This window comes from Balaenoptera ricei, chromosome 11, assembly GCF_028023285.1.
Source record: "Balaenoptera ricei isolate mBalRic1 chromosome 11, mBalRic1.hap2, whole genome shotgun sequence".
In the NCBI taxonomy this organism is placed as follows: Eukaryota; Metazoa; Chordata; class Mammalia; order Artiodactyla; family Balaenopteridae; genus Balaenoptera; species Balaenoptera ricei.
Window position 1 is genome coordinate 21883213 of NC_082649.1, and position 13164 is coordinate 21896376.

The 13164-nt window shown below is 40.1% G+C and overlaps 4 non-coding genes across 4 annotated transcripts; 2 read left to right on the forward strand and 2 right to left on the reverse strand.

The window, feature by feature from the left end:
• The first annotated feature begins 1329 nt into the window (after positions 1–1329).
• TRNAS-CGA (transfer RNA serine (anticodon CGA)) lies at positions 1330–1411 on the forward strand. The gene has a single exon. It is a non-coding gene; the product is annotated as a tRNA-Ser (tRNA).
• A 1455-nt stretch (positions 1412–2866) lies between these two features.
• TRNAR-ACG (transfer RNA arginine (anticodon ACG)) lies at positions 2867–2939 on the forward strand. The gene has a single exon. It is a non-coding gene; the product is annotated as a tRNA-Arg (tRNA).
• A 5362-nt stretch (positions 2940–8301) lies between these two features.
• On the reverse strand, positions 8302–8384 carry TRNAL-UAA (transfer RNA leucine (anticodon UAA)). The gene has a single exon. It is a non-coding gene; the product is annotated as a tRNA-Leu (tRNA).
• Positions 8385–11560: 3176 nt separating this feature from the next.
• Positions 11561–11634, reverse strand: TRNAI-AAU (transfer RNA isoleucine (anticodon AAU)). The gene has a single exon. It is a non-coding gene; the product is annotated as a tRNA-Ile (tRNA).
• Positions 11635–13164: the final 1530 nt, after the last annotated feature.

The following is a 13164-nucleotide window of genomic DNA, read 5'->3' on the forward strand; positions in this document are numbered from 1 at the left end:
GTGAAGATGGTGGGTCTGACCTACTGAGCTGGTCCTGGTTGCTCACAAATGGAAGATCCAATTCAGTGTCTGAAGAACATTCCAGAATCGTTTGATCTTGGATCAGGTGATTCTCCTAGAGACTCCCAGGTCTCCCGTGCCCTGTGTGTCCAGGGCTAGGCTTGGACAGCATTCCAGAACCTTCTTGCCTTTTTGCCTCAGGCTTCCTGAGTGGCTTCAAATCTTATTTGTGTGATTAGCTCCTTCTGAGGCTCGAAGTGAGGCCTCCTTCAGAGTGCTGGCTATTGCTGAGTTCCAGAAAGGAAGGGCTAGTCACCATTCCAGAGGAGAACTCTGGTAAGAAAAATTTTCTCCTCCACTTCCTCATTTATAGTGTTTTCTTGAGCTTTTATTTGATTTTTTAAATAGGTAGCATCTAAAGTCTAATGTGACATGCAGTAAATTTCTTCCTCCTGCTTCCAAAGAATTCCACCTCCTTAGTCTCCAGCCCCTCAACTGGGAACTTTGTTGTGAGTTTACTGATTATCCTTGAGAGTTTGGGGTTTTTTTTTTGGTTTTTGTTTTGTTTTGTTTTTGTAAAGTGCATATATAATCTAACACAAATATATCTCCAATAGTATCATTCTATAGAGATTGCTCTGAACCTTGCTTCTATTTTATAGTATATGTATGTACATAGTGATCTTTATCATTTTGTTTTAAATATGCATAGCATTCCACTGTGTAGTTATGCCATAATTTATCTAATTAATAGTTCTGACTAACTAGGTTTTTCTCAATCTTACTATTACAGTTAATGCTGCAGAGAATAAGTTAGAACACAATATAATTTCTTATGTGTTCAAGTCTGTGTTTTACATTTGTGGAAATGCTGTTTCAAAGAGTATATGCGTTTGAAATATTGGTAGATCCTGCCACATTGTCCTCCTAGCAGCAAGGCATAGTGTATTTGTGGAGAACACAAATGAGCAGGATCGTAGACACACTTAATACAACTCTTACTTCATTCCATGCCCAGTATGAAGCTAAATCAGGCAATCCATGGAGACCGTAGAAAATTTTAGAAAATCAAGGATTCTTGTGATGCTGGAATATTGCCTTCTCTCAAGGAGGTGAGACTTCGCAGCCTGGAGCCTGGCAGGATGGGGACAAGTTGGATGAGGCTGAGTGGAGAGATCTGATGAGGGGACTTGAGGAGTGATCTCCTTTTACGTACTGCTTAAAGTAAACACGCCAAATAAGCAAGGATAGCTAGAATTGATAAGCAGGATTATAAATCAGGGACCTCGATGGTGTTTTTTTAACCCCTAAATAGGACCTGGCAGTCAAGCTGTGATGGCCGAGTGGTTAAGGCGTTGGACTCGAAATCCAATGGGGCTTCCCCGCGCAGGTTCAAATCCTGCTCACAGCGTTTCTCAGTGCTTTTCTATTCAAGTTACGAGATGACTTTCTCAGTGTGGTTCTCGACTGTTCGTCTTATTCCATAAACAAACTGAGGAGTAAGGAGGCAGCTTTCCGTCCCGTCCCGAGTACACTGTCAGTATTTTGGCTCTTCCATCCTCCTCCAAACTGGGCGAGCACCTGTGAATCCCTTGAGCGCGGGGGCGGGGCTTCCTTCAGCCCAACTATCTGCAGCTACCCCTCAGTACCCGGGAAGCTAGAGACTTAGTGAACGCTCAAAACAGCTGCTTGTTTTGTATCCATTCTGTTAAATCTAAAAGTAGCAGCAGGTCCCAATGGCAAAGAGAAATAAGAAATTCTGTTTTTAAAAATCTGTAATAAAATCCCCCGCTCTGTTAATGGAAATGCAGGTAGCTTCCTTAAAGAGTCCTCTGGTATTTAAAAAAACAAACAAATAAAACAGGCTAGTGAGAACCATGAAGGTCTAGGATCATAAATATCTGTGTGTGTGTGTGTGTGTGTGTGTGTGTGTGCGCGCGCGCGCGCTCTTTAAAACATTGTGCTATAGAAATGAGGAAACCGAGGCAAAGAGAAGATACACAACTTGGGCCAACGCAATAAATCTAACGAGGGAAGAGTATGGATAAAAGCTGTGCGCACCGTGACTGCACTCGGACCCAAACTATTGTACTTCTCGCTCAAAGAACTGCCCTCACTTATAAACACTTCTGTATTTCCACATATCTATTTCGCCTACATTGAGCCCTTAAATATAACTAGCCAATTTATGTAATGATACCGGTATTCTCTAATTTTATAATTATATTAACTCTGAACTTCTAAGTTCCTATATGAATTTGGTTCTTAAAGTGTTTACCTTTATTAAATTATTATCCCCATTTCGCCCAATTTGGGAGGATGGGTGTTTCGGAATGTTTTTCTGCTGCATAGAGTCTGAAATTATTTCCTGTGTAAAGAGTTTCGGCTCTTTGGAGAGTGAGATTGAAAAATATGATAATACCTCAAGAATGTGTTTTATTCCACTTTCACTGTATCAAAATTGAAAATTAAATGGGTCACTAATTTTTGACCCATACTCAACATCAGTAAGTGCCAAAGGAAAATGAAATGACTTGATGAATGGACAGATGAACCGACTGCAGAAGTTAAAGAAGCGTTCATAAGTAGAAACAACACAGACAATCACGCACATAATTGGGGGGGGGGGAATGCTAACCACAGTCGTTCTATCACATACATGATGCTCCAAGGCAGAAAATTCTTTCATAATTATAAATATTTTAAGTGAATGTAACTTATACAAATTGACCCCGAAGATAACCAATCAGTTTTACTAGAATCCATAGGTCTTTCTTGTACAACTAATTTCCGTCTGTATCATGAATCAACTGTTTTCTCAATGATTCTAGTGAATAATGAGTAATAGAGAGTTTTGTGACAAGGGGGGCCAGTGGCGCAATGGATAACGCGTCTGACTACGGATCAGAAAATTTCAGGTTCGACTCCTGGCTGGCTCGACTTTGCCTTGTCTTTTAGGAAAAAATAAAAATACGTCTCTGTGTACATGTTTCAAATTGCTAACAAACAAATTCTTAACGTCCTTCGATCTGGTTCTTCGCCTTGCATGGTGCCCGCCACACAGTGCAATTTTGGCTGTCCGTTAAGTCTGAATGGATGCGTAAGGTATGTCTCTTCTGAAATGTCCTTTTAATCTCGTTTCTTTTAATGATACTGAGAAGGGGAGTTGACGGAAAGGTCTTTAGAAAGACAACTTTAAAAAATTAAATACGGAATATTATTTGACCATAAAAAGGAATGAATTTCTGATACATGCTACAACATGAGTGAAACTTGAAGACTTCATGCTAAATGAAAGAAGCCAGACACAAAAAACCAGATGTTGTATGATTCCATTTATATGAAATGTCCGGAATAGGTAAATCCATAGCGGCAGTAGTAGTTGCCAAGAGCTGGGGAAAGGGTACAGAGTTGGTTTGCAGGTGATGGAAATGTTTTGAAACTCTATAATGGCGATGGTTGCACAACTCTGGGAATATACTCAAAAACACTGAATTGTACACTTTTATGTGAATATTATAGAATGTGAAGTATATATTAGTTTTTAAAGATCAAAGAAGTGTCAAAGAAAAGAAACAAAGTCTGACCAGTATTTTCTTCATTAATTTTTCCCCCATTGGGCAGGGCTCTCACTCTTCCGGCTCCTCCCCTGCACACTTTCTGTCTCTGAGCATCAGTCCTAGAGGAAAAAGAAGGGACATCAACTGGAGAAACTGAAGCAGGAAAGACGCTTCTGTGGACAAACGAAATCATAGCGTCCCCCTTAGGCCCTCAATTCAGCGATCTTGGCAAAGATCTGCCCTGACACCCGAGAAAGCTATTCAGACTCTTATCTCCCCGCCCAGCTCCGGATCTCAACTAGAAGAGCGCGGCAGCCTCACCGCCAAAGACTGAGACTAAGAAAGTGTTCCGAGTTGTAAGCGATCCTAGACAAAAGTTAAACAGACAAGAAGAGGGCGACGGTGTCAAAGGAGAAGAGGAAAGTGGCAGTTTGGGGGTGGTGTCTCTTTCAACAGCTGGATCTCCTTTCTAGGTGTTCCTGGGGCGTGACTTCAGACGCTTGGGGCCGAGTGGAGGAGCCTGGGAAGGCAATCAAGGTGAAGCTGGGAAAGGAACAAAAACATGCAAAGGAGACTTTCATTTGTTGGTATTCAAGTATTTATCTTACAAAAGTTGATTGACTCTGGACAGTGTGCGTTGTGAGGGGTGCCGGCAACCGAAAGAATGAACCTGCCACGCGTCTAGACCTCGTTTGATACATCATCTGTTGGGCTGTTACCGAATTAAAAGGGGAGCGGGGTGGGGAGAGAAGGTCCAAAGGATTTGGAACTTCCTGATGTAAATGCTTCTCAAAACTTAGCGCGGAGAAGAATCGCTAAGAAAAAGTATTAAGCCCAGTTTTCTAGGCTTCACCCCCCCTCCCCCCCCCCGAGATTCTATATTGGTACTAGGATGCAGCCCATGAATTTTTAGCAAGGTGATGCTTCTGCTGCTATTCCGCCGACCATACTTTAAGCAGCACTGGACTAGTGCGTTGTATTTTATTACCCGCTTTTTCCAGCTAACATCAACAGGGAACTTCCACGGTAGAAGAAAAAAAAAAATAGAACATCTATATGGAGACGCTCACAACTTTAGTATTATTCCACTAGGCTTTAACCAACCAAGGTAACCGACTTTTCTACTCTCAAGATTTTTGGTTTGTTTTTCTCTTTTATAAACGTGTAAGTTTCATTGAATACTTTTTTTTTTTTTGGTAGTGGAGGCTTGTTTTAGAAAGACGCCCATTTCAACCTCCCTCTCAAATAAACAAAAAGACCTTTGATATAATAATCAAATCACTCTTGGACTTACAGGAGATAAGTTAGGTTTTTTCAAAACTCTGCATATTGGGAACGTCCCTGCCCCCCCCCCAAATAATCTACAGAGATTATACTGTGAAGTGAGTATTTTTTCCTTTCCCCCAGAATGTTGTAGAAGTGCCCCTGTCCAAAACAATACCCATTAACACTTGTTTCTAAAATTTATTTTTAAAAAAAAAGAATGTACAATATCTCATTAATTTTTTTATTGATTGCAGGTTGAAATGATAATATTTGGAGTTAAAACATTGAAATTAATTCCACTTATTTATTTCTACTTCTTAAAATATGACTACTAGAAAAATTAAACTTACTTCTTATGTGATATTATTTGTTAACTCTCACATCTTCTTGCGGTTTTTGATGTAGCAACATCAGTAAAGTGTGATCAGTTTGCCAAAGATGTGGTTCTTTGAAGCAGGCACCATGGCAGTGTCATATTCCAAAGAATTTGTTTGTTCTTTACTTCAAAAAATATGTGTATTCTTCTCCAAATGCAATTCTTAGTATGTGAAAATGAAAACTTTCTCACACTATATTTCTTTACCTGTTTTTCTTTTTCTGTTCAAGAGGGCTCTGTGGGTTGGCTGGTTAAAGAGCGTGCTTAGTAAACAAATATCCTGGATTGCAATTTGGTGGGGCTGTCTCCATAGGTTTTATAATTTTGAAAAGTGTTAGCCCTCATTTTGTTGAACACAGTTTGGGGAATTGATCCTTGATCAAACCCGTGTTGTTCAATTGCTGTATGATGTGGAAAAGTAAGAGCCTGATGTTTACTTTATACATGTGGTTTCTGAAGGTGGCAGGCACTGGAAGTTTTCAAAGAAGAGAGGGAAAGACTGGATGGATGTAAAAAGTTGCATGAAAAATCATTCCACACATGGCATGAATGAAGCACTGTAAATTATTATTTGGACACCAAACAGTTCAGAATTCTCATCAGATGACAATGCCCCTCTCATATGCAATGAGATTATCAGTGATTTGCTTTGCAAATCATTGGATATTTTGTCTTTAATCAATGACTTTACCATCTGAGACTTTGCAATGAGAGCTACAGCAGTTATTGGCAACCACTGTTTTTTTATTTTGTATGATTCCCACAAACAGTCTTAATTCTTTTTTGCATCCTGGAATATTTACCACACATGATGTGGTCAATAAATATTTGTGAATGGATTTGTGAATATCCAGTTTCTTTTCTCTACTGTTTTGTAAGTCAGTAGAATGGAGCTGGATGCTGGAGATGCTGACGGCTGCAGGAGCTCCTGGAACCAGAAAGCAAAACTCTTTCCTCCTACTGTGTCTCTCCTGCACCCTCTACTGACAAAATTTCAGTGCCAGCTGGCACAAGAAAATAAATGTTTAAAAGACCCAGAACCCTTTTCAAACAGTAGTCTAAAAGGGTGAATTTGTGGCTGAGAAGTGCATTAGAAAAAAACCTGTTTTTCCTCCTGTGTGTCTCCTTCACTACTCACACAAGAACACTTTGCATCTGACACTTCTGGCCACCAACTACATAGGAGTTTTCCCCCCACCAAGCAATTCTACAGCACTAGCTGAGTGTCCTACAGTTTAACTCAATTCTGACACTATTTATCTGAAGATAGCATCAGATCCCACAGGTTACGGGCTTAGTCCCTCGAGACCACACCCATTTCAGATGCCAATGGAAAGTAGTAGGTCCCCACGTTACCCCAATACATAAACAGATGACACATTTCAGTAGATTGTTGCAAACTAAAAGTCCAATAAATATGTTAAATTTAAACACACACACAGTAAGACTAACTAGTCTACTAGTTAGTCTATCAAATGCCTTTGATAGACTAACTAGTAGACTCTATAGAGCTGAGAAAAGAAGTGATAAACTTGAAGGTAGGCCTAAAAACTACCCAAGCTGAAACACCAAGAAAAAAAAGAAAAAAAGAGCACTGAAGAATTATTGATTAATATATTCCTAATCAGAATCCCAGAAGAAGGTGAAGAGAGAGAGAAAAGAGCAGAAAAAATATTTGAAGAGTTAATGGCCGAGTATTTTCCCAAGATAATGAAATACAGGTGTCCCTCACTTTTCAAAATTTCACTTTGCTTCCACTTCATTTTTAGGAAAGACCTACGTTTGTACCTGTTTTGTAGAAAGCCATTATAGAGGCAGCGCGCATCAGGAGCAGCAAGGGTGGGACCGCCAAGCTCCTCCCCCAGGAACTACAGTCAGCATCTCAGCATCAAGCCGCTATAGCTTTGAACTGTGTCTGTGAGCATCTGCGCTTCACCTACATTTATTTTGTGCATCCATGTGCAAGAAGTGTCCTAAGGTAACTGCTTCTTCACTTCACACCAATTCAGCTTGTGAAAGGTTTTATAGGAATGCTCTACTTCCCGATAGCAGAGGAGACCTGTACATCAAACCTCAGCTCCAAGGTCAGAGAATTCCAAGCCATCTATCTATCTATCTAACTATCTATCTATCTATCTATCTATCTATCATTTATCTATCTATCTATCTATCATCTATCTATCTATCTATCTAAAACAGCAGACTTATCAGAAATTAAGTATACCAGAAGATAACGGAATGACATTTTAAAGTGATGAGAAGCTAAAAAAAAGCAAAAAATATTTTCCAAAAGTGAAGAAGAAATAAAGGTCTTTCCAGACAAACAAAAACTGAAGAGTGCATTACTATTAGACCTGCAAAATAGGAAATGTTATAAGATGGACTTCAGGAAAAAGGAATACAAAAGAATGAATATTCATTTCTGTACATATAATGGAGGTACATATAAGGAATACTTTTTCCCAATTTTAATCACTCTAAAAATGATAGACTGCATTAAGCAAAAGTAGTAGTGACGTATTGTACAGTTACAGCATACATGAAAGCAAAATCTATGACAACAATAACACACAATATAGGAGGGAGTATATTATTGCAAGCTTCTTACACTGCACCGGAAGCAGCATAACAAAATATTGAGAGCTGAATTGGGAGGGGTGAGTAGTGGGTGCAAGAAAGGGCATATCAGAGAAAGGAGTCTCCACCTTATTTGAAGGTGGACTTTGATTAATTGTAGCTGTATATAGAAAGCTCTAGGGAAACGACTAATGATTTTTTTAAGACATACAAATGATAAGGCAATGCTGGAGATATGATCAAATCATGCAAAATGCTCATACATTTCAAAGACAGGAAGAAAGAGATACAAGAAAGGAACAAAGGACAAAAGGAACACATAGAAAACAACTAATTAGATAGTGGATTTTGATACAAATATGTCAATATTTACATTATATCTAAACTATCTAAATCACCCAATTATAGATAGATCCTGTCAGATCGGATAAAAGCAGTTCAGAGCCATCTACATGCTGGACTATCTTCCAACTTTGCACAAGGAATTTTCATTTTCAGGTAAGACACCCGCTAAAAGAAACCTACCGGGAGTGGGGTTCGAACCCACGCGGACACACGTCCATTGGATCTTAAGTCCAACGCCTTAACCACTCGGCCATCCCGGTCTTGGGTACTTAAAGCAACATGTCAAGTATTACTGGGTTAAAATTAAGTAGACTTCCTAGTCCCTGGAAGATTATGAATAATTTTACACGCATGAAATCTGGGACCAAGCTTTAAAGAGAGAAAACAAATCCTTGTAATGTTTCTTGGAAAAAACTAATGAAAACGTTTATTTTCACTAGTTTATTAGTTTATCTAATCACAAAGTTTGTGCCACGCTTTAACCAGGGTTAGGGAAACACTGAACCACCCCTGATCTTATGGACTTACATTAAGATGAGGAATATTATGACCAAAAAAAAAGCACATGATGCTACAGGAATACATACTTTTCCAGACCCAACTCACTATGCTCAAGAGAAGACACTTCTTTTAGTGGAAACCAAAGAGGAAAGGAAGTGGTATAACAGAGGTGGTGAGAATGCAGCCTCATGAACCATGTCTCACAACTCTACAAAGGTGGAACGTACATGTTTTATTACTCACTACAGAACACTGTTTTGCCCCATTCCAAACCCACTGAATCTAATTGCCCAGGTAAGGGCTTCAGGTTTGGAATCAGAGGACAGTTAATATCGAGACAAGTTCCTCTTGGAGTACATTTGGAAAACCCTAGTGCAAGCATATGGAGTTTGGAATTTGAATACAGGACATTGGTTTTAATAAGGAAGTATTTTAACCAGAAGTTCTATCTCTCCACTAATGAAATTTCTTTCCTGAGTACTTACTATGTGCTAAGTACTGAGCCAGGTGTACATAATCTATCAAGTCAGTAAGATGCTGCCAGACACTTCGGGGTTGGGGTACTGGGTTGTTTCAGAACTCATTAAAACAGGTTTCAGATGGGTATTTGGGGAGTTGTGTTGAAAGTCTGTGAAGGCTTCTGGAACCAGAGATGAAATTAAATCCTGAAGTAGGGTTTGGAATAGAATTAATTTATAAACATCATAAAACATCTATTGCAAGCCACAAAAATAATTAAATACAGTCACCCCTTGGTATCTGCATCTGCGGAGACTGGTTCCTGAAACCCCCTCAGATACCAAAATTTGTGGCTGATTAAGTTCCTTACAGTCGGCTCTCCCTGTCTGTGGGTTCTGCATCCCATACAATAATATGAGATAATATGAGAGGATTGTGTCAGCTGTAACATACAAGCACAAAAGGTCCAAGGGTAACTCTCCTCAAGCTTAAAACCACTGATGCAGAAGGAGTCCATCCCTTGTTGGCAATGCACAATGCTTACTGAGTTCAAAAACCTATGTCCTCCATTGCCTTATAAAACCAGGAGAAAGGAATATGTCACTCACTTCATTGGCCCATCCAGTGCCAGGTTCTGTCTCTGGCCTTTTAGATACTATGTGCTAATGAGCAAAGACATGGCCTGAGAGATTCTTGCCTTTGCATATTGAGGGAAATCCAGGCCTGTCAGTGTCTGGGTCAGAGCTGAATTGGGAGGGGTGAGTAGTGGGTGCAAGAAAGGGCATATCAGAGAAAGGAGTCCCCATACGTTTACATACACGAGAGTTTTTCTATTATTGTAATTCTTTTTTGGTCAGTATTTTTATTGAGGTATAATTGACATAAACCTTATATTAATTTCAAGTATAAAATGTAATGATTCGATATTTGTATATACTACAAAATGATCACCACAATAAGTCTAGTTAACATCCATCACTATACATTGTTACATATTTCTTTGTGTGATGAAAACTTTTAGGATTTATTCTCTTAGCAACTTTCAAATATTCAACACAGTGCTATTAACTATTCTACCATGGTGTACCTTACATCCCTATAACTTATTTTATAATAAGTTATTAACTATTCTACCATGTTGTACCTTACATCCCCATAACTTATTTAATAACTGGAAATTTGTACCTTTGACCCCTTTCATTCATTTAGCCCATCTCCCAACACCCCGCCTCTGGCAACCGCCAATCTGTTCTCTGTGTCTGTGAACTCGATTTTGATTTTTTTTTTTTTTTTTTTTTTTTTTTTTATAGCTACTTTATTATTTATTTATTTATTTTTTGTTTGTGTTTGGGTCTTCGGTTCGTGCGAGGGCTTTCTCTAGTTGCGGCAAGCGGGGGCCACTCTTCATCGCGGTGCGGGGACCGCTCTTCATTGCGGTGCGCGGGCCTTTTCACTATCGCGGCCCCTCTCGTTGCGGGGCACAGGCTCCAGACTCGCAGGCTCAGTAGTTGTGGCTCACGGGTCCAGCTGCTCCGTGGCATGTGGGATCTTCCCAGACCAGGGCTCGAACCCGTGTCCCCTGCATTAGCAGGCAGATTCTCAACCACTGCGCCACCAGGGAAGCCTCGATTTTGATTTTGTTTTTGTTTTTTAGATTCCACATGTAAGTGAGATCATACAAAATTTGTCTGTTTCTGTCTCACTTATCTTCACTTAGCATAATACCCTCAAGGTAATTAAAAAATTAATGAAAAGTCATTAATAATAAAAATCAGTGTTTTATTATACATTACTTGGATATTTAAACAACTAATTTTGCTTTATGCCAAAGTAAAATATTGAGAACACATACTAATCACAAACTTAGGAAAAGACTGATTGTCCTGTAGCAGTGGTGACAAGTAGCCACCAGACCTGAATTTAGACCAATTCAATCTATCCATGACAATTGTTTTGTGAACATACTTTTGTATGACAACCAATCACTGTCAACCCCTGCTTTCTGAAAGTGAGCCAGCCAGGGATGCACTCACTCCAATAAACATATCTTTGAGTGCCAACCAAACAACAGCAGTTCCTCCCAATAACCATGCTTCCATAGAATATGTCAACCCACTTAGCCTCTGAAAGCCTGTGTTAAGCCCCCTCCCAGAAAACATCAGCCATCAGCTCTTTCAAAGGGACTGTGCCTTACCAACATTGCTCCCTCCTTAAATGAACTTTGGTTTTGTATTTCAAGTATTGAGTGATGAAAATGCACCTTTGTCAAACCTGAAACATCTAAATTTCATTTCTTGCTGGGACTATGTTTGCTGGGGGCGGGGCCTGGGGGGGGGAGACAAGGAAGGTGGGTGCCATTGCTGAAGAACAAATGAAGTCGACATTTAATCCCAATTTTACGTCTGCGAGGTTATTTCCAATTTGATAGGTGCCTGCAGCAAGATTATTTAGTAAGTGAAGAGCCAAAAGCACGAGTTGGCCCGTACGGGGATCGAACCCGCGACCTTGGCGTTATTAGCACCACGCTCTAACCAACTGAGCTAACCGGCCATGTGGCAAAAGTTACTTTTCACATAGAATAACAATAAGTTTCACCTTCTTGTGCCTGCCTAAGACTAAATGATACGTCCACAAATTGGACAACCTAGAAGAAATAGATTCCTAGAAATATACAACCTACCGACACTGAATCGTGATGAAACAGAAAATATGAACAGTCCTATTACTAGCAAGGAGATTGAATCAGTAACCAAAAACCTCCCAACAAACAAATGTCTAGGACCAGACGGCTTCACTGGTAAATTCTACCAAACATTCAAAGAAGAATTAAGACCAGTCCTTCTCAAACTCGTCCAAAAAGTAGAAGAGGGGGAGACTCTTCCAAACACATTTTACCAGGCAAGCATTACCCTGAAATCAAACCCAGACAAGGTTGCCACCTCATATATTGAGATATGGGGAAGTCATTGTGACTTATACATGATTTGGCGTGAACTTTATGCTAACTAGAACAGCCTGTCTTGTGGCCCATCAAACATACCTTATACATCTGCTTTAACCATTAAAAAGAGTGCATTGTCCAGAAGTAAAATATGTCCGTTTTGAAGATAGAGATAAAGCTAAGAGGCTTGTTGATAGTCCAAGTCAGAGATGATGGTGGCTAGAAGAAAGTGATAGTGCTGGACATGGGAAGAAGTCATTGGATTCTGGATAAATTTTTAGAGTAGAACCAGCAACATTAGTTGATGTATTAGTCATTCCCTCAACAAACACTTATTGATTGCCCACTATGTACACTGTAGTAAGGACCCAACATTTAGCAATGGACAAAAGAGATGAAAATCCATAGCCCCATGGAGCTTACTTTCTAGTCTGGGAGACAGATGATGAACCATATAAAATATGTATACTTCTGATAGTGATAAGTTGCTATGAAGAAGAGTAAAGAATAAAGGAGACCTACAGGTTTGACAATTTGTAAAGAGCTGACCATGGAAGACCTGTCTGACCTTTGAATAGAGATCTGACTGAGGTGAGGGAGCACGACATGAGTGTTTATGGAGAAATAGGAATCCACAGAGTGAGAACGGCAGGAGCAAGCATTCTGAGGCAGGAGCAAGCCTGAGATATTCAAAGTGTTCTAAGGACTCTAAGGAACGTGGTGAGATTGTGGGTCAGAGGGTTGGGGGTGGGGTTGATGAGGGGCAGAAAAGGGGGAGACTGGAAAATAGACATGGTGAGACTAAATGAGAGAGAGACTGAAGTAGAGAGAAGACTGAAAGAGAAGCGAGAAACAAAGAAAGGGACAGACTAAGTGTTGGGGCAACTGAGGGGGACTGAAAGTGTGCTGAGGGCAGAGAGAGGAAGAGGGCAAGAGGGGGCCCTGAGGTAGAAAGAAGTGGTGACTGAAGGAAAGAAGAGACTGAGGCGCAGGCAGGGAGACTGAGGGCCAGAGGGGAGGGAGATCAGGGGGCAAGAGAGGAGAAAATCGGGAGCAGAGAGAGAAGTAATTGGATATCCAGGGGACACACCAGCAGGTCTCTATATACAGACTCTGGCGTCCCTGCCTCGCTTTAGTGG